Source organism: Chiloscyllium plagiosum, unplaced genomic scaffold, assembly GCF_037043375.1.
Source record: "Chiloscyllium plagiosum isolate Xiang-an unplaced genomic scaffold, Cpla_swu_hap1 HiC_scaffold_9, whole genome shotgun sequence".
In the NCBI taxonomy this organism is placed as follows: Eukaryota; Metazoa; Chordata; class Chondrichthyes; order Orectolobiformes; family Hemiscylliidae; genus Chiloscyllium; species Chiloscyllium plagiosum.
The window spans coordinates 9,811,854-9,834,905 of record NW_028270147.1 but is presented as its reverse complement, the minus strand read 5'-3'; the positions used below and the strand labels follow the sequence as shown (position 1 = coordinate 9,834,905).

The window sequence follows — 23,052 nt, the reverse complement described above, 5'->3', positions numbered from 1 at the left end:
ATCAGGGCTGATCATCCAACTCAGTAACCTGTTCCTACATTCTCCTCCATATCCTTTGCTTCCTCTGAGTCCAATTGCTATATCCCACTCCTTCCTGAAATTTTGCAATGTTTTCACTTCATCGCTTTCTGTGGCAGAGAATTTCTCAGGCTCTCCACTCTCTGGATGAAGAAATTTCTCCTCATCTCAGTCCTAGCTGGTCTATCCTGTATCCTTAGACTGTGACCCCTGGTTCTGGACTTTCCTGTCATTGGGAACATCCTTCCTGCATCTACTCCTGGTAGAATAAATATTGCTACATTTCCAGTTGGCTTAGCCAGTCACTGCTGGATCTGGTTGGAGACAAAATTCTTTTGACCCTTTGTCTTGTTGGCCAAAACCATTCACTTCCATGGATCAGACTGCTCGGAATGCGAAAATACATTCTGGTTTCTTTTCCATACTGCAGAACATCTTCTGAAAACTCTCTGCTCCATCTCTACCACCCACATCAATAAACAAAGATGCAAAGATACTCACTCAACTCTTTGTCACAAAGATTGAGACCCACTGATTCTCTGATCTCCCTCCCTTCCATTCGCACAAGTGCTCAAACTTTCTCTGAAGTTCCCTTTCTGCTTTCCCACCAGATCTGACATCATCCCTCATTGTCTCCTTAAACATCTCTTGTACATAAGGCTGATTTCTTCCCCCTGACCTTCATCCCCTCCCCCACTCACCTATTGTACTCTATGCTACTTTCTCCCCACCCCCACCCTCCTCAAGCTTATCTCTCCATGCCTTCAGGCTCTCTGCCTTTATTCCTGATGAAGGGCTTTTGCCCGAAACGTTGATTTCGCTGCTCCTTGGATGCTGCCTGAACTGCTGTGCTCTTCCAGCACCACTAATCCAGAATCTGGTTTCTAGCATCTGCAGTCATTGTTTTTACCTCGTTGATTTCTTCCCCGTCAACCAATTCTCCCTGAATTATTGAGCTGTTTGGCTTTCCCTCCTGGTCTCCATATTTACAACTGGCATAAATAGGTCTCCCCTTCAAACACTGCCAGAGACTTCTCCCAATCTGACGCCATCATTGCTCATTTTGAAAATTGCCCATTGATGACTGCGTCCTTCCAAATTTGTGTCTTACTGCCAACCTCCTTTTTCTCTTCAAAATCCTTGAAGATCCCAAGATCCATATTCAAGCTATTAAAAAACAAATGATATCTGACTTGACTGTGGCCCTTCCTGGTCCTTTGTGGTCTTTGAGATGGTTGACCACACCGTGCTCCCACTACCACCACTCCATTGTTATTGAGCTAACTGAGACTTTGTTCCCTGGATCCCTTTCTAATCATATCCAAAGGATGACCTGTGATTTTTTTTGTTCGCAATCCCTCATCATTATGTCTGATGTTCCCCAGAGAGTGATGCTTGGCCCCCTCTGATATTTCTCATATATGTGTTGCTTTCTGATGACATCATTGAGAACACAGCATCAGTCCCTATTTGCTTGTTGATGATACCCAGCCCAAAGTCACCTTCACTTCTCCCCATCTTCCCACTGACTCGACATTATCAAAACGGAGGAGAAAGTGAGGACTGCAGATGCTGGAGATCAGAGTCGAAAAGTATGATGCTGGAAAAGCACAGTAGGTCAGGCAGCATCTGAGGAGCAGGAGAGTCAACATTTCGAGCATAAGCTCTTCATCAGGAATCAGCTCTTCCTGATAAAGTGGCTTATGCTCAAAACGTCGACTCTCATGCCCCTTGCATGCTGCCTGACTAGCTGTGCATTATCAAAACGGACAATGCAGAAATTTCCTCTGACTAAATATCTGGAAGACCAAAACTATTGTGTTTGCATCCCCTCCCTGCAATGCCATAAGCTACATTTCACTAGCCACTGTCTCTGTGCCTCTCTCTGGCAATTCAGTCTGAGGCAGATTGAGACCATTTATAACCTCTATGTCATATTTAACCACAAGATGAGCTTCTGTCCACAGTTTTTTTAAAATTCATTCACAGGATGACAGCATCGCTGGTTGGGCCTTCATTTATTGCCCATCCTTATGGCCCAGAAGGCAGTTAAGAGTCACCCACATTGTTGTGGGTCTGGAGTCACCTGGAGGCCAGACCAGGGAAGGATGGCTGTTTCCTTCCATAAAGGGCATAGGTGGGTTTTCCAACAATTGACAATGATTTCCTGGTCATTATACTCTTAATTCCAGAAATCTTTTTTATTGAATTCAAATTCCACCAGCTGCAGGATTCAAATCCACGTCCCCAGGACATTATCTGGGTGTCTGGATTAACAGTCCAAAAATAATACCACGAGGCAATTGTCTTCCCCCTGATATCCATACTCTCTCTGAGACCTCATTCCATGTTTGTAAAATCACCTAGATCCACCCATCTCACCTCATCTGCAGCAGAAACCCTCAACTTCAGGCCTTTGTTTCATCTACTCAAGTGCAGTCCTGGTTGACTTCTTCCATACACTCCTGCATGAACTTGAGATCAGTCAAAACGCTCCTCACTGTGGGTTAATGCACAGCAAGCCCCATCCATCAATTAACCCTATATTCACCTACCTACATTGGGACCTCATCAAGCAATACCTTGGTTTTCTTATTACCTCCAGCTTCACAACCTTATGAGATATCTGTGCTCTTCAAAATTTTGGTGTCTTGATCGTCCCTGATTTTAATCACTAGTCAGTGGCAGTCATACCTTCGGGTGCCTCTGGAATTCCCTCTCTTAATATTTCTGCGTCACTACCTCAATATTCTCCAACAAAATGCTCCTCAAAACCTATTTCTTTACATTGACCAGAACAACTCCTTACTTGGCTCCTGTGCTATGCCTAAGGTTGTTCTACAATTGAAAGCATTATAGAAACACACTATGTTATTGCAGTTGTTATCCTGTATGGCGATGATATCAGATGTTGCCTAAACTCCAACCATGATCCTACCATATTGACTGGCCTCTTTCTGTCCTGTAAACATTGGTCCCCATGCCTCAACATCACAATCACAATGAGCAAAGTAATGGCATTGCGGTGATCTAAAGGCCTATGACAGGGGCTCAAATCCCACCAGGGCAGCTGGTGTATTTAAAACTTCATTAATAACCAAATAATAATCAAGTAACATTAGTACCACACACACATGCCAGGCAATGACCATCTCCAATAAAACAAAACGGGGCAAAAGTGAGGATTGCAGATGCTAGAGATTAGAGTCGAGAGTGTGGTGCTGGAAAAGAACAGCGGGTCAGGAAGCATCCGAAGAGCAGGAGAATCGACGTTTCAGGAAAAAGCCTTTCATCAGGAAATTCCTGCTCCTGGGATGCTGCCTGACCTGCTGTGCTTTTCTAGCACCACACTCTTGACTTCAATAAAGGACAACTTAATCACTGTCCCTTGACATTTAACAGTGTTACCATCACCAATTCCCCTGCTGTCAACATCCTGGAAGTTATCATTGACTAGAAACTCAACTGAACTCGCCACCTAGACTCAGTGGCTACAAAAGCAGGGCAGAGGTTAGAAAAACCGTGATGAGTAGCTCACTTCCTGACTCCCCAAAGCCTTGTCCACCATCTACAAGGCACAAGTTAGGACTGTGATGGAATACTCCCCCTTACCTGGGTGGGTGTATCTCCAACAACAATCAAAAAGCTTGATGCCATCCCATCCAGAACAAAGCAGCCCGCTGATTGGCAGTACATTCACAACCATCCACTCCCTCCATCACTGATGTTCAGTAGCAGCAGTGTGCACCACCTACAAGTTGCACTGCAGAAATCCAACAAAGATCCTATGGACAATAAATGTTTGTCCAACCAGTGTTGCCCATGTCCCATGAATTAATTAAGAAATAAAATATCTGAAATTGAAGGCTAGTCTTCAGGATGGTGACTAAAATTAAAGCTATCACTATTGTTAAAAATCCATCTAGTTGGCTATTGCCCCTTGAGGGAAGAAAATCTGTCACCCTTATTTGGATTGGACAATATAAGACTTCAAATTCTGATCAGATTAAGATAAATAATTGGCAGAACATCCTAGGCCGAAGGGCCTGTACTATGCTGTACTGTTATATGTTCTATGTTCAATGTTCTAAATCCACAACAATGTCATTGACTCTTAACTGCCCTCTGAAATGGTTTGAGCAAGGCACTCAGTTCAAGAGAAGTTAGATCCTAGCCCTTCCAGTGACACCCATATCCCATAAATGAATGTGGCAGCATGGTGGCTCAGAGATTAACACTGCTGCCTCACAGTGCCAGGGACCTGAGTTTGATTCTCGTCTTGGGCGACTGTCAGTGTGGGGTTTAATATTCTCCTTGTGTCTGTGTGGGTTTCCTCCGGGTGCTCCAGTTTCTTCCCACAATCCACAAGATGTGCAGGTCAGTTGAATTAGCCGTGCTAAATTATCCATAGTGTTAGGTGCATTAGTCAGGGGTAAATATCAGATAATGGAAGGGGGCTGGGTGGGTTACTCTTCAAAGGATCAGTGTGGACTTGTTGGGCCAAATGGCCTGTGTCCTCACTGTAGACAATCTAATGTTTTAAAAAAAAATGCTATTACCGAAATTCAAAAACTACAATGCTCTCCTTATTTAAGGAATGCTGTCAATGTGTATGGAAAGAGTTCAGAGAAGGTTTACCAAGACTGATGGCTTATCTTATTGAGGAAGAGATAGACAGGTTAGATTATCTCCAGTGGCTGAAGATGTGAGGGAGGAGAAGAGATTCTGGACTGGACTGGCAGTTTAGATTCGGAGTTGATTCACAGTGAACCAGCACTGGGAGAAAGGAGTGACCGGAGGGGCAATGTTTTCACACAGAGGGTGGTACGTGTATGGAATGAGCTGCCAGAGGAGGTGGTGGAGGCTGGTACAGTTACAACATTTAAAAGGCATCTGGATGGATATATGAATAGAAAGGGCTGAGAGGGATATGGGCCAAATGCTGTCAAACAGAACTAAATTAACTTAGGATATCTGGTCGGCATGGACAAGTTGAACTGAAGGGTCTGTTTCCATGTTGTACACCTCTATGACTGCATGACTCCATGACATCTAATGAATGATATAGTCATAGGATATTCACTACAGTCACTCACAGTCTGTGCTGCACCCCTGTCTTCTCTTTTCTCTCAGGACTCAGTACAACAGACAAGCATATGCTCTTTTACCAGCACAGCAAGAATTCACAGCTACTCATATGGTGTCAGCCTTGGCTCAGTGGGTAGTACTTTCACACTCTGCGTCAGCAGATTGTGGGTTCGGGTCTCATTCTCAGAAACTTTGCGCCAGTGATTTCAGTGCAGAGTGAGAGCTGCAATATCAAGAGATTCCATCTCCAAGGTCTGATGACAAATAGGGAGCCTGCCCATCGCCTCATGGTGGTATTTTGTTTGCTGAACAGTTTGTCCTCTTGTCTTGGCCTACAGCACTTGAAAACAGATTGCTGGACATTATCACATTAGTCACCTAATTGTCTCTGCTCCCCATTCTGACCCGTCTCTTTGTACTGACCGCATCAGTGCTGTCAGATCCATTCTTGATTTTGTTTTTCTCTCCCTTACTTCATTTTGCTTTAGGATCAAACTCTTGGTTAGCCTATCTTTTTTGTTAGCGTTGTCTTTTTGCCCTGAGATTTCTTACAATTACCTTGGTGCCTTTATCTAAGTTAAACATCTAATAGTGCAATAGGAAAATGTAGGCAAGTCACAACCAAAGGAAACTGAGGGATTCTTTCATTTTGAACAGATACGCTGTACCTTTATCTTGTGTGACATCCAGAGGTCACTGCCCCTCTCCTCTGTTATCATTGGCAAACTCGTGCAGCTACTCTTAAAGGAAAAGAATTTCCTCCCTGCCAATTATTGTCTCTAAGATTTCAACAACTGCTCCTTCCCACACTTGGAGCAGTGCTCCGAAAGCTTGTGATTCCAAATAAACCTGTTGGACTATAACCTAGTGTCATGTGATTTCTGACTTTGTTCACCCCCGTCCAATACCGCCATCTCCACATCATGACTTCCTATGTTTGGCAGCAACACAGCTTTTAAGTAAGTCATCTGGGGCAAGAGAGAGACACATATGTCAATTACATGAACTAAAGTTAAATTTTTATTTTATCGTCATGTCTATTCAAGTATAGGAATACAGGAGTTACAGTGAAAAATGGACAAACTCACCACTTTCTGGCACCATCTTGGTTACACACTTGATGACAAAAACAGAATAAAAACAAACAGCAGAAATAGAGGAACCAAGACCAAAAGGAATGAGAAATGTCTCGATATTAACATCTTATTAAGTCGCATCTCCATGCGGGTAATTTTGTAAAGCATTCCCTGCACAGAATCAGATCACTGAAAAACTCCACCTCCCTCTCCCATTTCGCCAGGGAACATGCAAGTCCTGGGCCTCCTCCATCGCCAAACCCTAACTACTCGACGCCTGGAGGAAGAACACCTCATCTTCCGGCTTGGGATCCTCCAACCACACGGGATCAATGTGGATTTCACCAGTTTCCTCATTTCCTCTCCCTCCACCTTATCCCCGATCCAATCTTCCAATTCGGTACCACCTCATAATCTGCCCCACCTGTCCATCCTCCTTCCCACCTATCCACTCTACCTTCCCCTCTGACCTATCACCATTACCTCCCACCTCCATCTACCTATCACACTCTCAGATACCTTACCCCCAGTCCCACCCCACTCCCATTTATCTCTCTACCCCCTTGGCTCGCAAGCCTAATTCCTAATGAAGGGCTTTTGCCTAAAACATCGATTCTCCTGCTCCTCTGATGCTGCCTGACCTGCTGTGCTTTTCCAGCACCATACTCTCAACTCTGATCTCCAGCATCTGCAGTCCACATTTTCTCTGAGAATCAGATCATTCAACTCAACAAGTCAATCTCGCTGTGTAAACCCTCTACCAGCCACTTTCAATTTTTCTTCCACCTTCCCCCAATGGATGTGTCCATCTACTTTCCTTGCTCCACTGTGTGTTTATCTAGCTTTCTGTGGCTTTTCTATGCTCCTCAACCACATCATGTATTCACAAGTTCCATATTTTAACCATTCTCTGGGTAAATATGTTTCACCTATTGTGCTTGGTAATTAATCTGTTACAGTTATGCCCCCGGGTTCCGGTCTCACCTGCAAGTGGAAACATATTCTCTATGTCTCCCCCATCAGGACTTTTCTTAACCTGAAAGAACCCTATCCAGTCAAATTCTCAACTCTCTCTTTCTCAAAGAAAAGAGCTTCAGCCTGTTCAATCTTTCCTGCCAGATGTTGTAGTGATTGTAACAAGGTCAGACACATGGACCTCATAGAATATGAGTTCCCTGATTGGGGCTGTTAACCCTGGTCCAATCAGGGAGCCCTGGCTGACAGATAGAAACAGGAATATCAGAGGTTTTGTTCACTCTGAGAGCTGGTTCTGAGGGTAGCCAGACCAATGTCAAATACCAAGCCCGTGTAGTTATAGGGTGACTTGGTGATGGGATACTGGCCTTCCTTCAGATATACCTTTCAGTTCTATCATCATTGTAGTAAATTTTTCATAATAAATAAGTACAGCTTTTATACCTTAAAATGTTTAGCTTTCAGACACATCTGGAATAGAGTAACAACTTGGATTTATGTGGCGTCTTTAACTTGATAAAAATATCAGATTCTCTGGCAAAATGGCCAAATAGAGGTGGGAGATTAGATTAGATTACATTACAGTGTGGAAACAGGCCCTTTGGCCCAACAAGTCCACACCGACCCGCCAAAGCACAACCCACCCATACCCCTACGTTTCCCCCTTACCTAACATTACGGGCAATTTAGCATGGCCAATTCACCTTGATAGAGAATTGTCAAATAGCGCTTAGAGAAATTACTGACAAAATGACTGAGACCAGTCTCTTTCTCTCTGATTTTAGCAGAAGAACAAATTCTCTCTCTGAGAAGTGAATTGACACCTATTAAAATTGCTGAAAGATGATTCTTATAAAAACAGATTTTCAAACATAAGAAAAATTATTTTGTCATTATTGAGTTGTCTTTGGGATCTAGGGGTGTAAACATTGGCTGCTGTGTTTCCACACCTTGCAATGGGCTGTACTTCACAAAATAACCTGACTGGCTCACAGGCAGCACCTTGAGATATCTCAAACCCATTAATGGGGAATGTAAATATTCTTTTTTTTGCATCTTTCCACTGTCAACAGCACAGGTTTAAAACTGCTGTGTGTTACAGAACATGAAAGTCTGAAGCAAAAATAGAAATTGCTGGACAAACTCAACAGGTCTGGAGAGAAAGCTGAGGTAGATTTTCAAGTCCAGTTCTAGAGGGTTGCTCGATCCAAAATGTCTACTCTGCTTTCTCTCTATGGATTAGATTAGATTAGATTACTTACAGTGTGGAAACAGGCCCTTCGGCCCAACAAGTCCACACCGACCCGCCGAAGCGTATACCACCCAGACCCATACTCCTACACTTACCGCTTCACCTAACACTACGGACAATTTAGCATGTTCAATTCACCTAACCTGCACATTTTTGGATTGTGGGAGGAAACCAGAGCACCCGGAGGAAACCCACGCAGACACAGGGAGAATGTGCAAACTCCACACAGAGAGTCGCCTGAGGCGGGAATTGAACCCGGGTCTCTGGCGCTGTGAGGCAGCAGTGCTAACCACTGTGCCACCGTGCCGCCCACCAGCATGTCTGGATGGTGCCAGACACGCTGAGTTTCTTCAGCAATTTGTTTTTTTGTCTTATTCCCTGCATCTGCAGTTCTTTGGGGTTTTATTAGGAAAAGTCTGGAGATTTAATTCCTGATTTGTGCTCAGCTACCTCCATCTTTGCTCACTGACATACGTTAGCTGATGGTCCAGAGGTGGCCAATATTTTAAAATTCTCATCCTTGTGTTCAAACCTTTTCATAATCTCACACGTCTGTTCTCAATAATTGCCTCAGTTCACAACTCTGCAGTTTTGCTGCTCTTCCAGTTTTAATTGCATCAATATTGGTGACTGTGCCTTCAGCTGCTGGGATCATAAGCTCTGGAATTTCCTCCCTCAAACCTCTCGTTTTCTTTTAAGATGTTCCTTAAAACCTACCCCTTTGATCAACATGTCCTCATGTCTCCAAATTTTATTTGATAATAGGCCTTATGCATTGTATTTATCTTTCTTTGGAATGTAAGCATCACTGGCCAGACCTGTAATTGTATTCCATCCCTTCACTTGATTGGCTGTACAGGCAATTTGAGAGGGGAGTTAAGGCAGTCAACTACATTTTGTGGGTCCGTAATCACAATATAGGCCACAGCTAAGGAAGGTCAACTTCCTTCACTTAAGGATAGCAGAGAAACAGGTAGATTGCTATGACAATAGATAAAGTGATCACTGTTAAGCTAGTGTTTCATTCCAGATTTTTGATCAGTCTGAATAGCATCATCTTTCATGGTGGGGTTCAAACCCATGTCCCCAAGATGGGAAAGCATATCTTAGCAGGACTTACACACTTAATGGTAAGGTCCTAGGGAGTGTTGCTGAACAAAGAGACCTTGGAGTGCAGGTTCATAGCTCTTTGAAAGTGGAGTCGCAGGTAGATAGGATAGTGAAGAAGGCATTTGGTACGCTTTCTTTTATTGGTCAGAGTATTGAGTACAGGAGTTGAGATGTCATGTTGCGGCTGTACAGGTCATTGGTTAGGCCACTGTTGGAATATTGCGTGCAATTCTGATCTCCTTCCTATCTGAAAGATGTTGTGAAACTTGAAAGGGTTCAGAAAAGATTTACAAGGATGTTACCAGGGTTGGAGGATTTGAGCTATGGGGAGAGGCTGAACAGGCTGGGGTTATTTTCCCTGGAGGGTCGGAGGCTGAGGGGTGACCTTATAGAGGTTTATAAATTATGAGGGGCATGGATAGGATTAATAGACAAAGTATTTTCCCTAGGGTCGGGGTGTCCAGAACTAGAGGGCATAGGTTTAGGGTGAGAGGGGAAAGATATAAAAGAGACCAAAGAGGCAACCTTTTCACGCAGAGGGTGGTACGTGTATGGAATGAGCTGCCAGAGGAAGTAGTGGAGGCTGGTACAATTGCAAGATTTAAAAGGCATTTGGATGGATATATGAATAGGAAGGGTTTGGCGGGATATAGGCTAGGTGCTGGCAGGTGGGACTGGATTGGGGTGGGATATCTGGTCAGCATGGACAGGTTGGACCGAAGGGTCTGTTTCCATGCTGTACATCTCTATGACTCTATGACATTCGCTCATTAACACAGGTCGCTGGATCACTCGTCCAGCAACAGCATTATTACACCATCTCCTTCCTGTTTACCAAAGGTGTTGTCTTGCTACATTAAGTGTGTTACATCAATACCATTTGTTGTTGTCAGTCTCCATCTGGTGAGGAGATAAGACCATAAGAAGTGGAAACATGAGTAGGCTATTCGGCCCCTTGTATTTACTCTACCATTCGGGGGTAAGATCTTGGCTGATCCAAAAGTCCTCATGTCCACTTTCCTGCCCTTTTCTCCATTTCCCCGATACCCCGACTGATCAAGAATCTGTCCATCTCACGACAACATACACATGGACTTTGTCCCCACAGCTCTCTGTGGCAAGGTGTCACAAAGACTCAACTAACAATGATGTCACTATCTCAGAGGAATGCTGGAGAGTTATAGGATTGGGGAGAGGTGACGGAGTCACAGAGCTGAACAACATGGAAACAGACCCTTTGGTCCAACTTGTCCACGCCAACCAGATATCCTAAGTAAATCTAGTCCAACTTGCCAGCATTTGGCCCATGTCCTTCTAAACCCTTCCTATTCATATACCCATCCAGTTGTCTTTAAAATGCTGTAATTGTACCAGCCTCAACCACTTCCTCTGGCAGCTCATTCCATCCACACACCACCCTGTATGAAAAAGTTGCCCCTTAGGTCTCTTTTATATTTTTCACCTCCCCTTAAATCTATGCCCTCTCCTTTTGGACTCCCGCACCCCAGGGAACAGACCGTATCTATTTACCCAGTGCCCATCATGATTTTATAAACCTGTATAAGGTCACCCCTCATTCTCCGATGCTCCAGGGAAAACAGCCCCAGCCTATTCGGCCTCTCCCTATAGCTCAAACCCTCCAACCCTGGCAACGTCCTTGTAAATCTTTTCTAAACCCTTTCAAGTCTCACAATAAGCTTCCCCGACAGAGCCTTGAACACGATGGGTTAATAGCGGGGAGAAAGAGCTTCTTTTCAAGATCAGAGTGAATAAAATGGTGAACTTTTTTAAAATCATGAAATAAATTTTAAGAGAAAAAGACTAGGAGTGCAATAATTCTTATAGCATTGAAACGAAAAAAAAACTCCCAAATCTGTTTCCTCTGCTTTCAAAATTAGACACAGAGGGAGATCTATCTTTGGAAAGCAGTCAAGCCTGACAGCAAGCGCATCTTTAATCAAAAGCCTCGACATTAGTACCTTGCCCCCTCTGCGTTCAGACACTTTCTGACTTCCAGGATGCGCTGTGGGGCGGGGACTGTACTTTCTCAGGGAGTCAGTCCCTGTTCAGCTTGAACTCGAGACTCCAGTCCACACTTTGCCAGCCGCTCCGCCTCTTCATTGCAACTGTGCCAGATTAATTTAAATGTATCTGTTCAAGTGGAGATAATCAATGCAAATCACAGTGATTGTGTGCAGCACAAATGGGGTATGTTTGATTCACAGCGCGGCCTGAGCTTCAGGAGGTCAGTCTTTCACTCAAGTTCCGTGGTTCCTGTCTCTGTTGCTTTTTTTTTGCTTTTTGAGAAGCGGCGGCTCTCTCTCTCTCTCACTCACACTCACACACACACACATATGTAGCAGCTGAAATGTCCTTTCCGCAGCGCCTGGCTTTTCCTTTCCTGCCTGTGTTTCAGAGCAGATCGACGCCAGCTCGCCCCGACTGCAGTATCTGAAGGTAAGTCCCACTGATCCTGTCTTGTCATCTGTACTAACTGACGAATCAACTTCATTACAGCCAGTCTCTGCCCATTCATAACAACAGAGGGTGAGAGCAACAATCCGTGCAGTTTCCAAGCAGATCTTTTGCAAATTGTTCGTCTCAGGAGCTTTATGAAGTTTATCATCAATGTAGTAAAGATACAATTATAATTATATCTCCCCCTCTTCCCCCCCCCGTGTCCATGGTAATGATGGGACTATCCAGTTGTTACCTGCCTGTGGGAGCTGTGTTAAGGAATGACTGTGTTTTACAACTTCGCCCCCTCCCCAAAACAAAATGTTGGCATTAAGAATAGTGGGGACGGGAGGCCACTGTTAAATCAGAAACAGAAGAGCAAGTGAGATGGTTAGGTATCTTACTGGACTCGTACAGAGAGATAAGAGGGCAGCTAGAAACAGTTACAACTACAAGGAGATTTGGTGACAACGTCATGTTAAACCCTTTCGGCTGCATTGTCTAAATACAAGAAATTTTCTTCAGGATTCCTCGAACGCTCCAGCATTCCCATCACCTCTGATCTAAAGCTGCAATTCATAATTGTGCTGTCCTTCAACCAGCCCTCGCCCGGAGATTCTGCATTCCTCTACCTCCCTTATGTTCGCACTCTTTAGGAGTGAAACGCCTGCAAGTTTTTTTTTTAAATACCTCTTTCATTTTCCGTCCCCCATCCCTCTCCATTTGCCTCCTTGCGGCAGACTTCTAAGTATTTTCCGCACGTCTGCAGCTTTGTAGCTAATGCTGGGCGAGCAGGCAATCTGTGTCACCGGCTAAGGCTCGGGGTTGGTTGGGGGGGGGGTTGTTCCTAAAAGAGACGCACACCAGGTAGACTGCTCCAGGTTGGCCACGGCTCAGTTATCACAATGGAGTTTACAAGGACAGGATGGTCTGGCAACTTGCCTTCCACCGGAATCGGCTCATCGTCTTTTATGTTGAAGGAGCAGCATCCCAAATTGGCACCAGGAAATAACAGGAGCCCAGTGTTTCAGCCAAATATAACTTGTTGTATTCATAATTTGGAACTGGGATCATTGCAGTTCAGTTAATGTAGCTCAGTTGGCTGTTTTGAGATGCAAGGTAAAAACAATGACTGCAGATGCTGGAAACCAGATTCTGGATCAGTGGTGCTGGAAGAGCACAGCAATTCAGGCAGCATCCGAGGACAGGCAAAATCGACGTTTCGGGCAAAAGCCCTTCATCAGGAATAAAGGCAGAGAGCCTGAAGCATGGAGAGATAAGCTAGAGGAGGGTGGGGGTGGGAGAGAGTGGCATAGAGTACAATAGGTCAGTGGGGAAGGAGATGAAGGTGATAGGTCAGGGAGGAGAGGGTGGAGTGGATAGGTGGAAAAGGAGCTGGGCAGGTCGGACAAGTCCGGACAGGTCAGGGGATCGAGTTTCTGGAGGTTAGAAGCTAGGATGAGGTGGGGGAAGGGGAAATGAGGAAACTGTTAAAATCCACATTGATGCCCTGGGGTTGAAGTGTTCCGAGGCGGAAGATGAGGCGTTCTTCCTCCAGGCGTCTGGTGGTGAGGGAGCGGCGGTGGAGGAGGCCCAGCACCTCCATATCCTCGGCAGAGTGGGAGGGGGAGTTGAAATGTTGAGCCACTGGGCGATGTGGTTGATTGGTGCGGGTGTCTCGGAGATGTTCCCTAAAGCGCTCTGCTAGGAGGCGTCCAGTCTCCCCAATGTAGAGGAGACCGCATCGGGAGCAACGGATACAATAGATGATATTAGTGGATGTGCAGGTAAAACTTTGATGGATGTGGAAAGCTCCTTTGGGGCCTTGGATGGAGGTGAGGGAGGAGGTGTGGGCGCAGGTTTTACAGTTCCTGCGGGGCTGACTCCCAGGGCATGGGTTTGATTCCTTCACAGGCTGAGGTTACCATGAAGGCTTCTCCTTCTCAAAATCTCCCCTCAGCTGAGGTGTGGAGAACCTCGGGTTAAATCACCACCAATTCAGTCTCTCTCTCTCTCTCTGGTCTGGTAAGAGTGTGATGACTTTACGTTTGCCAGTATCCATGGTTTAAAACAAATCCCTTTTGATATTGATGTTAGACTTTTGACTGTTCTGAAGTATTCTGATTGTTGGCTCAAGTCTAATCTGAGATAAGCACAGAGAATGCTGGAGAAACTCAGCAAGTCCAGCAGTGTCCTGAGAGAGGGAAACAGAGCTAACGTTTTGAGTCTGGTATGTTTGAAGAATAGTGTTACTGGATTCAAAACATCAACTCTATCAGCTCCCTCCACTTTTCTGTTAACATGTTACCACTTTATTTTAACTCACTTGTGGACACAGGCATCACTAGCTGGACCAGCATTTATTGCCTATCCCCAGTTTCCCCTTCAGTATCTGAACTGCTGCAGTCCATGTACTGTAGGTAGACCCACAATGTCTTTCAGGAGGGAGTTCCAGGTTTTTGACCCAGTGGCAATGAAGGAATGACAATATATCTCCAAGTCAGGATAGTAAATGGCTTGGAGGGGAAGATGCAGGGGGTGGTGTTCCCATGTAGCTGCTGCCATTGTCCTTCTGGATGGAAGTGGTCGTGGGTTTGGAAGATGCTGTCTGTGGATCTTTGATGAATTTCTGCAGTGCATTTTGTAAATAGTACTCCCCGCTGGTGGGGGGAATGGATGTTTGTGGATGTGGTGCCAATTAAGCGGGTTGCTTTGTCCTGGATGGTGTTGAGCTTCTTGAGTGCTGTTGGAGCTGCCCCCATCCAGGCAAGTGGGGAGTATTCCATCACACTCCTGACTTGTGCTTTGTACACGGTTGACTTGTGGACATGCTCCCTGGAGATGTATTTATGTTGTACGGGGGGTAGGATGGCATGTTAAATTAGTTGCTTGTCCAGCCTATTATTTTCCAGTTGACCCCCATAATATATTGAGGGAGGTTACTGAACCTGGCAGCTTACCCCCAAATGTAAAGGACAATTGATTTAGTCAAAAATGATCATTGAGTTGGGGCAGTCAGTTTTAAGTGGACAGACCATTTATAAACACCATCATGAACAATAGCAGAGAAAAAATGGGGGCACATCATTTGAAGTCTGTCTGCTGACCTTGGGGCACTCAGCCCTAAGATGCCACCCCATCTTTCCATGCTGTCTGCCCAACAGAATTCACCTGCACCCTCCCTCAACACCTTCTACAATCTCCCCCTGCCATAAAACTCTGAGATGTTGGCCATATCTCTCTCTGGGACTTCATTCAGTCCAACAGCTACCGTGAGAGGTCACTCAGTTAGCTAGTTTCACCCACAGTCAGTGTGCTTGGCTCTACAGCAGGCTTCCAAAGGACTCGATTCCCCTAACAGCATAAATTTGAGTCCCTGAGTCCTGTTTCAGTTGCCACTTCTATCTTCCCTGAAGACGCTAAGATGTACGGTACCACTCATACAGCAAATGGCTTCTGGCAACACTCAACAGAAGCTCCCGGGTTCAATTTGCTGAGCTCGTACCCAGTTTGCATTGAAGTGTTTTCAATAGATTTCTCCTCCCTTGCTGAGGAGGTGACAAAATTCATTCATTGCTCTTATTTGGTGCCCAGTGTCCTGGGTGAGTGAAGATTGGGTTTGCTGCCCAAGTGATGCCCCCATCTTTACACTGTTCACCAAGTGCCAGTTGGATTGCATATGAGAGTTGCTTTGAAGAGCAGATCCAGTGGGATATGTGTAAATCTTTCTCCATAATCCTCAGAATCAGCCCAACCTTGCAAAATCATCACTCCTGCGGATGCCCATGCTTCTGAGAAAGGAGTGAGTTTTGGTGAGATGAAATAGGGAGCCCAGTTACCCTGCAAATACGTTAGTGCAATAGCCACCAGGTCTCTCACTCTGCCAGTAAGACAGTAATGAGCGTGGCATTTCTGATCGCTGTCAGAGTTGGCACTGGAGCTGGGTGTGCTGGGATAAAATCATCTAGGAAGGATGTGCTGCACTGTATTTCCTCCATATAATAGTCTGGCATCAGATTCAGCCTCCACTTTCAACAACGTTTTGTCTCCATCCAGGGACACCCAGTCCAGCCTTCCATTGCCTTTAATGAGATGATACACACACTCCCCGGCCAACTCATTGGTCAACCCACAGAATGTCATACTGAGGATCAGGTGCCAAGAAATGCAAGGTCAGGACCTGACTTTTGGGGTCCCAAATCTAGATCTAAAATCCAAATCTTAACATCTCTTACAAAATGGTGAATTCAAAAGGGGGTTTACTCCCTTTCTGTTTAATGGAATCCCAACAGCATGGAAAGAGACCATGCAGCCCATCAAATCCACAGTGACCCTCTGAAGAACATCCTACCCAGATCCACCCCCATATTTGCTGTATCTAATCCACATAACCTGCACATTCCTGGTGACTACACTATGATCAAACCACCTAACTTGCACATCATTTGGACTGTGGGAGGAAACTAGCGCAGACACAGGGAGAACATGCAAACTCCACCAAAGGCTAGAACTGAACCCAAAGCCCTGGCACTGTGAGGCAGTAGTGCCACCAGGCTGCCTGGTGCATCATGTCAACAATTGACTCCTTACACTTCAGGAAATGCCCTGAGGTTTACACGTCAGAAACTGGATTGTCGACAATGCTTTGTCAACATCTGAAGGGGAAGGTAGTGCTGGTGCCCAGTTTAATTCTCTGGGAGACATGGATTCTGATCTCACCATGGCAGATAGCGAGGGCTCAATTCACTTTGTAAATCTGGAAGTGGAAACAAGTCACAGTAACAGTGACCATCACAATTATTATCAGTTATTGTATGAGCCTATTTGATCACTATTGCCCAAATGGAGGAAGGAAATTAGCCATCCTTACCAGGTCTGGCCTACATGTGACTCCAGATCCATGCCCGGGTCATTGACTCTGGGATACCTTCTGAAATGGCTTGGGCAAGTCACTCAGTTCAAGAGCGCTTAAGGATGAACAATAAAAGCTGGTCAGGCCAGTGACCATTGTTGGGCTGAGCTCCACTGAGGTTCCATGTGTGACAGTGCATTAACTTCCAGTTTCAGAAGTCAATACCTCCATGCACCAAAACAAAGAAAATAAGGTACATCCATCCATGACCAAATGCGGAAGAATGATAGATATTTCTGTCTAAAAATAGGGACAATAATTGGTGCACCATATCCCTGTCAGAGAATGACGTGCTGCCCTGTTTTCCCTCACCTTAACAGTTTGGCAGCAGCTTGAACCTAAACCTTTTTGCAAATATTTTCTCTCCATCCAGAGGCACCCAGGCAGATGTTTCACTTGTTCACTTTTTTTAGAATTCTGACCCTTGGAATTCCCCTTGCCATAGTTTCCCTGTCCCTTATTGTCCATAACTTTCAGCATTGTTTCTATGGTTTGACCTGGTCAGTATTTTGTTGGGTTCTCTGTGGACACAATCCTGACATTCCAATTGTTTCCAACATTTTCAAACATTTAATAAGATCGGTGGGAAATAAACCGTGGAATATTTGTTTTTTGTAATTTGAGGCGAAGATTACAAATGCGCGTGATGATGCCGTTTACAAAATGCCGGTCAGACCTCAGCTGGAGTATTTTCCCCAGTTCCGGGCAATGCCCATCCAGGAAGGATGGCTAGGCTTTGGAGATGGTGCAGAGGACAATCCCAAGGATGGCACCAATGCGGGAATTCAGTGATACAGGGAGACGTGGAGCTGGGATTGTTCTCCTTGGAGCAAAGGAAGTTCAGAGATGATTTAATGGACAAGAACAAAACTTGGAGAGACATTGACCGAGTTAGCCACGGGAAGCAGTTTCTATTAGCAGTTGGGGGTCAGTAACCAAAATGTTTTGACACAGTGAATTGTTATGATCTGGAATGTTGCCAGCAATGTGGCGGAAGACTGCCGAGTAAGTTTGAAAAGGTGAGGATGTACTGGATAGTTACAAAGGACACCTTTCACGAAAGTTTGCAGAAAGGGCAAGGGAGTATGATTATTTGGGCTGCTCAGTAAGCTAGTGTGAGGATAATGGGCAGAATGAACTCCTCTGGCCCATGATTCTCTGACCCCTCACCTGTACTGGGCACAGCTCACAGGCACAGGCAGCTCTCCATTGACTCAACTGTGTGGACCACTTCTCTTGTATAACTCTGATCAATGCACATGAGCACGTTCAAAGCCCATGAGAACCCAGTCACTCGCTCGCTCACATGTGCACACACACACACTCTCCCTCGTATGCACTGTTCCACACAAACGCACTCTGTCTCACACACACACACACGCTCATATGTACTCATCTACACACTCTTCCAACACACTCACTCACTCACTCACTCACAAACACCCATGCACTGCAGTGACAGGAAATGGATGACAATCAGAAGCTGGAAGCCTCGGTGACTTACCTTTTGCTAGTCTAAGGTAACGGACTCAGTTGTTCTCCATGACATGCACCCTGGGATATTTTTGATCTGAGTGACTCACAGCCACAAGATTGTTACAGAAGCATTACGTGTGATAAGTGAAAGATTCAAAGATATCCCGACTGCACCCTGTTTCCCCTTGCTTGGCTGTGGGCAGTAATGTATCTGCTTCGACATTTACTTGCACATTAACTTAGCTGCAGCTTGTCACACAGATGTTCCCAGAAAAGAAGTTCAAGTATAACTGTTGGTTACCCCCCTCCCCACGCCCCCTCAGGGATAGGGGGGGGAAAGCAGGAACATGTCACTGGGTTGGACAATCAATTACGTTCACTATGAATGGCCTACTCCTGCTCCTAATTTGGAGGTTTCTATGTTTCTGCGTTAATGTAGACAACGTGTTTTGTAATGCACATATAATGTCGGCTTTGTTTTGATATGCTGAACTTTTGTGAGTGCAGATGGATAAATATTAAACCGAAATCCATGACCTCTGCATTTATGCGGTGACTTGCATGTTGACTTGCCTCACTCCAGTCTCTCGGTATTAAAGAGGGAACACAATTGTTTTGGCAAGGCAATTAAATATGAAGCGTTTGTTCTCTGCATTTTGTTGGTGTTGCATTTGCTTCAGTCTTTGTTGTTGTTGACTGACAGCTGTCAGGAATGCAGCTGCCAACCGTTGAAATGAAGATCTCTTTCGAGTTGTTTACCTCCAGCAGTAAGAGGCTGAAAAACAATAACGTCAGAACCATTTCTCTGGAAGTACATGATGGAGTCTTTTTTTTATTTCCGTTGCTACATTTCTTTCAATTCGTTTCTCCCTCGCCCACAGACAACTTGGCTTCAGAAACCGAATGCTGCAGTCTCTGGACATCGGGAATTAAAAATATGAATGATTGGAAACACTCAACAGATCAGGCAGCATCTGTAGAGAAAAAGCTGATGGTTCAGATTCCGTGTCTTCTTGGCCATTAACCCTTTCTGCATTAGCCTTGGAAAGAGTGTTGGCAGACTATTCAGCACGGAATTGAGTTCATTCACACCCACACAGGAGCATTCCCAGCAGGAGTTATTGGAAAGGTTCTCCAATAAACATGCTCAGAGATGTTATGCAAGTCCTCTGGAGCAAGAGGGGCTTGATCGTGGCCCCCTCAGCTCAGTGACAGGGACGCTATCACAGCACCATAAGAGTGTCTACTACACACACACACAAACTCGAGGGTGTAGTTTTAAGGTGAGGGTAGGACGATTTAAAAAGTACTTGATGGACAATTTTTTTCATGCTGAGAATGGTTCGTATGGAATGACCTGCCAGAGAAAATGGTAGATGCAGGTATATTTGCAGCATTTAAAAGACATTTGGACAGGCACATGAATAGGAAAGGTTTAGAGTGATATGGGCTAAATACAAGCAGTTGGGACTATATTAATTTTTGATATCTCATCGGCATCAACGAGTTGGTTTGAAGGTTCTGTTTCCACATTGTGTGACTATCAAACAACGGAATGGTGAGTGAAAACTCCTGACCTAACCCAGTTCTTAGGAAACTGATTGTAGCACTTCTCACTGCAAGTTGAGTTGAATTTGACTTGCTTTAATGCAAACTAGTGGATCAAATGCTGATACAGCTCATCAATCAACCATAAAGGCTTTAAATTCATTGAGTCACTGGAAAGGCGTTGGGTAATAAGGTGACGGTGTTGCTTTACATTTTCTGTTCTGCCACAGGCAGACATGAGCAATATTATGCACTTCTGTAATTGATTTCCAATTTGGTACAACTTGTGAAGAGGGGAACAGTAGCCCTCTGCTTAATGGCATTGTAATCTTGAAATACTTGTGATTTCTGCACAATCTGTGTGACTTTCCATAGCTGTGAAAGTTCACACTGTTGTGAGGAGCTTGTTAGCACTATAACATCTCGTCATTTGCAGAGTAGCTGGTCAGCTTTCTTAGTGGCAGCTCCCCACACAAACCGTATTTCCCCATTTCCCCATCCGTATCATCCAGTCTTTAAGAAGGCCGGAACAGGAATTGCATCGAAGTAAATGAAAAATATTCTGAATGAGGACAGCTCCACGTTTGGTGGAGACTGTAATATTGTACATCATGAGCAAGATGGAGTGGGAGATTACAGGGGTGAATGGAAACTTTCTGAATCATTTATAATTGAATTACATTAAAACCCAGAGATTTTCTGCTTAGCATTGAAAGGCAAACTGTTAGAAAACCGTGTTTAGTTCAGAGTGGTGCTGGAAAAGTACACCAGGTCAGGCAGCATCCGAGCAGCAGGAAAATCAACGTTTTGGGCAAAAGCCCTTCATCAGGAAACAATGTAAAGACTAATGCGCAGTCTACCTCTTAAAATTGCCCTTACTTAGCTGTCAGATATTCTCTTACCAAATTATACATTGCAGTATCATGTAACCTCAAACCTTTGAGGTTTGTTGCTTAATTAAAAGGTAGGATACATACTTTAGTTCGCGAGGTGCTGCATTTTGGGAAAGCAAATCGTAGCAGGACTTATACACCTTTAATGATAAGGTCCTAGGGAGTGTTGCTGAACAAAGAGACCTTGGAGTGCAGGTTCATAGCTCCTTGAAAGTGGAGTCGCAGGTAGATAGGATAGTAAAGAAGGTGGTTGGTATGCTTTCCTTTATTGGTCAGAGAATTGAGTACAGGAGTTGGGAGGTCATGTTGTGGCTGTACAGGACATTGGTTAGGCCACTGTTGGAATATTGCGTGCAATTCTGATCTCCTTCCTATCGGAAAGATGTTGTGAAACTTGAAAGGGTTCAGAAAAGATTTACAAGGATGTTGCCAGGTTTGGAGGATCTGAGCTATAGGGAGAGGCTGGGGCTGTTTTTCCCTGGAGTGTCGGAGGCTAAGGGGTGACCTTATAGATGTTTACAAAATTATGAGGGGCATGGATAGGATAAATAGACAAAGTCTTTTCCCTGGGGTCGGGGAGTCCAGAACTAGAGGGCATAGGTTTAGAGTGAGAGGGGAAAGATATAAAAGAGACCTAAGGGGCAACGTTTTCATGCAGGGGGTGGTACGTGAATGGAATGAGCTGCCAGAGGATGTGGTGGAGGCTGGTACAATTGCAACATTTAAGAGGCATTTGGATGGGTATATGAATAGATAGGGTTTGGAGGTATATGGGTCGGGTGCTGGCAGGTGGGACTAGATTGGGTTGGGATATCTGGTCGGCATGGACGGGTTGGACCGAAGGGTCTGTTTCCATGCTGTACATCTCTATGAATCTAGTCTGAATCAGGTGAAATAAAACAATGAACTGCGGATGCCAGCAGTCTAAAACAAAAACAGAAATTGTTGCAGAAAACTCAACAGATCTGGCAGCATCTGTGGAGAGAAACAGAGTTAAAATTGCGAGTTCAATGATCCAAAGGGTTGAAATATTAACTCTGTTTATCTCTTCATTGATGCTGCCGGATCTGCTGAGTTGCCCCAGCAATTTCTGTTTTTGTTTCTGAATCTGATGAACTTGGATTTCTGTTGGTGTGGTCTTGAATCTAAGCTGGTATTCACAGACAATGCAGGTTGATTGATCTTATAACAGTGTATGTTGATTTAGATCCAAGCATTTTCTCTTGCCTTTGTTCCTGTACCAAATATGAGTGTTATTGGGAAAGCTACCATTTGTGCCCATGAACTGAATGGCTTTTAGCAATTTGAGGACAGTTTGGAATCAGCCACATTGCTGTGTGGCCTGATGTCACATGTGGGTCAGACCAGGTTTAGGTGGAATCACTACAGTGCAGAAAGAGGCCATTCAGCCCAACAAATCCACATTGACCTTCCAAAGAGCATCCCAACCAAACCCGGCACCCCGCATTTATCATGGCTGACCCACCTCGCCTGCACATCCCTGGACACTCTGCGGCAATTTAGCACGGCCAATCCACCTGAACTGCACATCTTTGGGTTGTGGGAGGAAACTGGAGCATCCCCACGTAGACACAGGACAAATGTGCCAGCTCCCCACAGACATTTACCCAAAAGTGGATTTGAACCTGGGTCCCTGGCGCTATGAGGTAGCAGTGCTAACCACTGAGCCACTCTGTTGGGGATGGTTGATCGCCTTCTCTAAAGGACTGTCATGAACCATATGGGCTTTCACAACCATCAACATATGGTCACCATTTTCAGATTTTGATTATAATCAAAGTCTACTATCTACTGTGGTGGAATTTGAACCCATAACCCAAGAATGTTAACCTGGGGCTTTGGAATACCGAAACAAACATAACGCACACTTTCAACACGCAGCAGGTTAGGCAGCCTCTGTGGGGAGAGAGAAAGACAGGTAGACAGGCAGAGTTAACCTCTTTCTCTCTCTTTCTCTCTCTCTTTCTCTCTCTCTCTCTCTCTTTTCTCTCTCTCTCCTCTTTTTCTCTCTCTTTTTTTCTCTCTCTTTCTCTCTCTCTTTCTCTCTCTCTCCTTTTTCTCTCCTTTTTTTTCTCTCTCTTTCTCTTTCTCTCTTTCTCTCTCTCTCTCTCTCTCTCTCTCTCTCTCTCTCTCTCTCTCTCTCTCTCTCTCTCTCTCTCTCTCTCTCTCTTTCTCTCTCTCTCCTTTTTCTCTTTTTTCTCTCTCTCTCTCTCTCTCTCTTTTTCT

At 44.8% G+C, this 23,052-nt stretch overlaps 1 protein-coding gene across 9 annotated transcripts in view; it reads left to right on the top strand.

The window, feature by feature from the left end:
• The window catches only part of adgrl2a (adhesion G protein-coupled receptor L2a), a 1,095,933-nt gene that overhangs the window by 286,193 nt on the left and 786,688 nt on the right, over positions 1-23,052 (top strand). For 3 of the 9 annotated variants that reach the window (XM_087990395.1, XM_087990394.1, XM_087990396.1), the window contains exon 1: positions 11,790-11,976. The exons of 1 other annotated variant lie outside the window; for it this stretch is intronic. The gene's annotated coding sequence lies outside the window, so the exon portion shown is untranslated. Of the gene's footprint in view, positions 1-11,560; positions 11,728-11,786; positions 11,977-23,052 lie in introns of those variants that run through there. 5 more of the 9 variants (XM_087990393.1, XM_087990386.1, XM_087990387.1 and 2 more) reach the window with 4 other exon arrangements.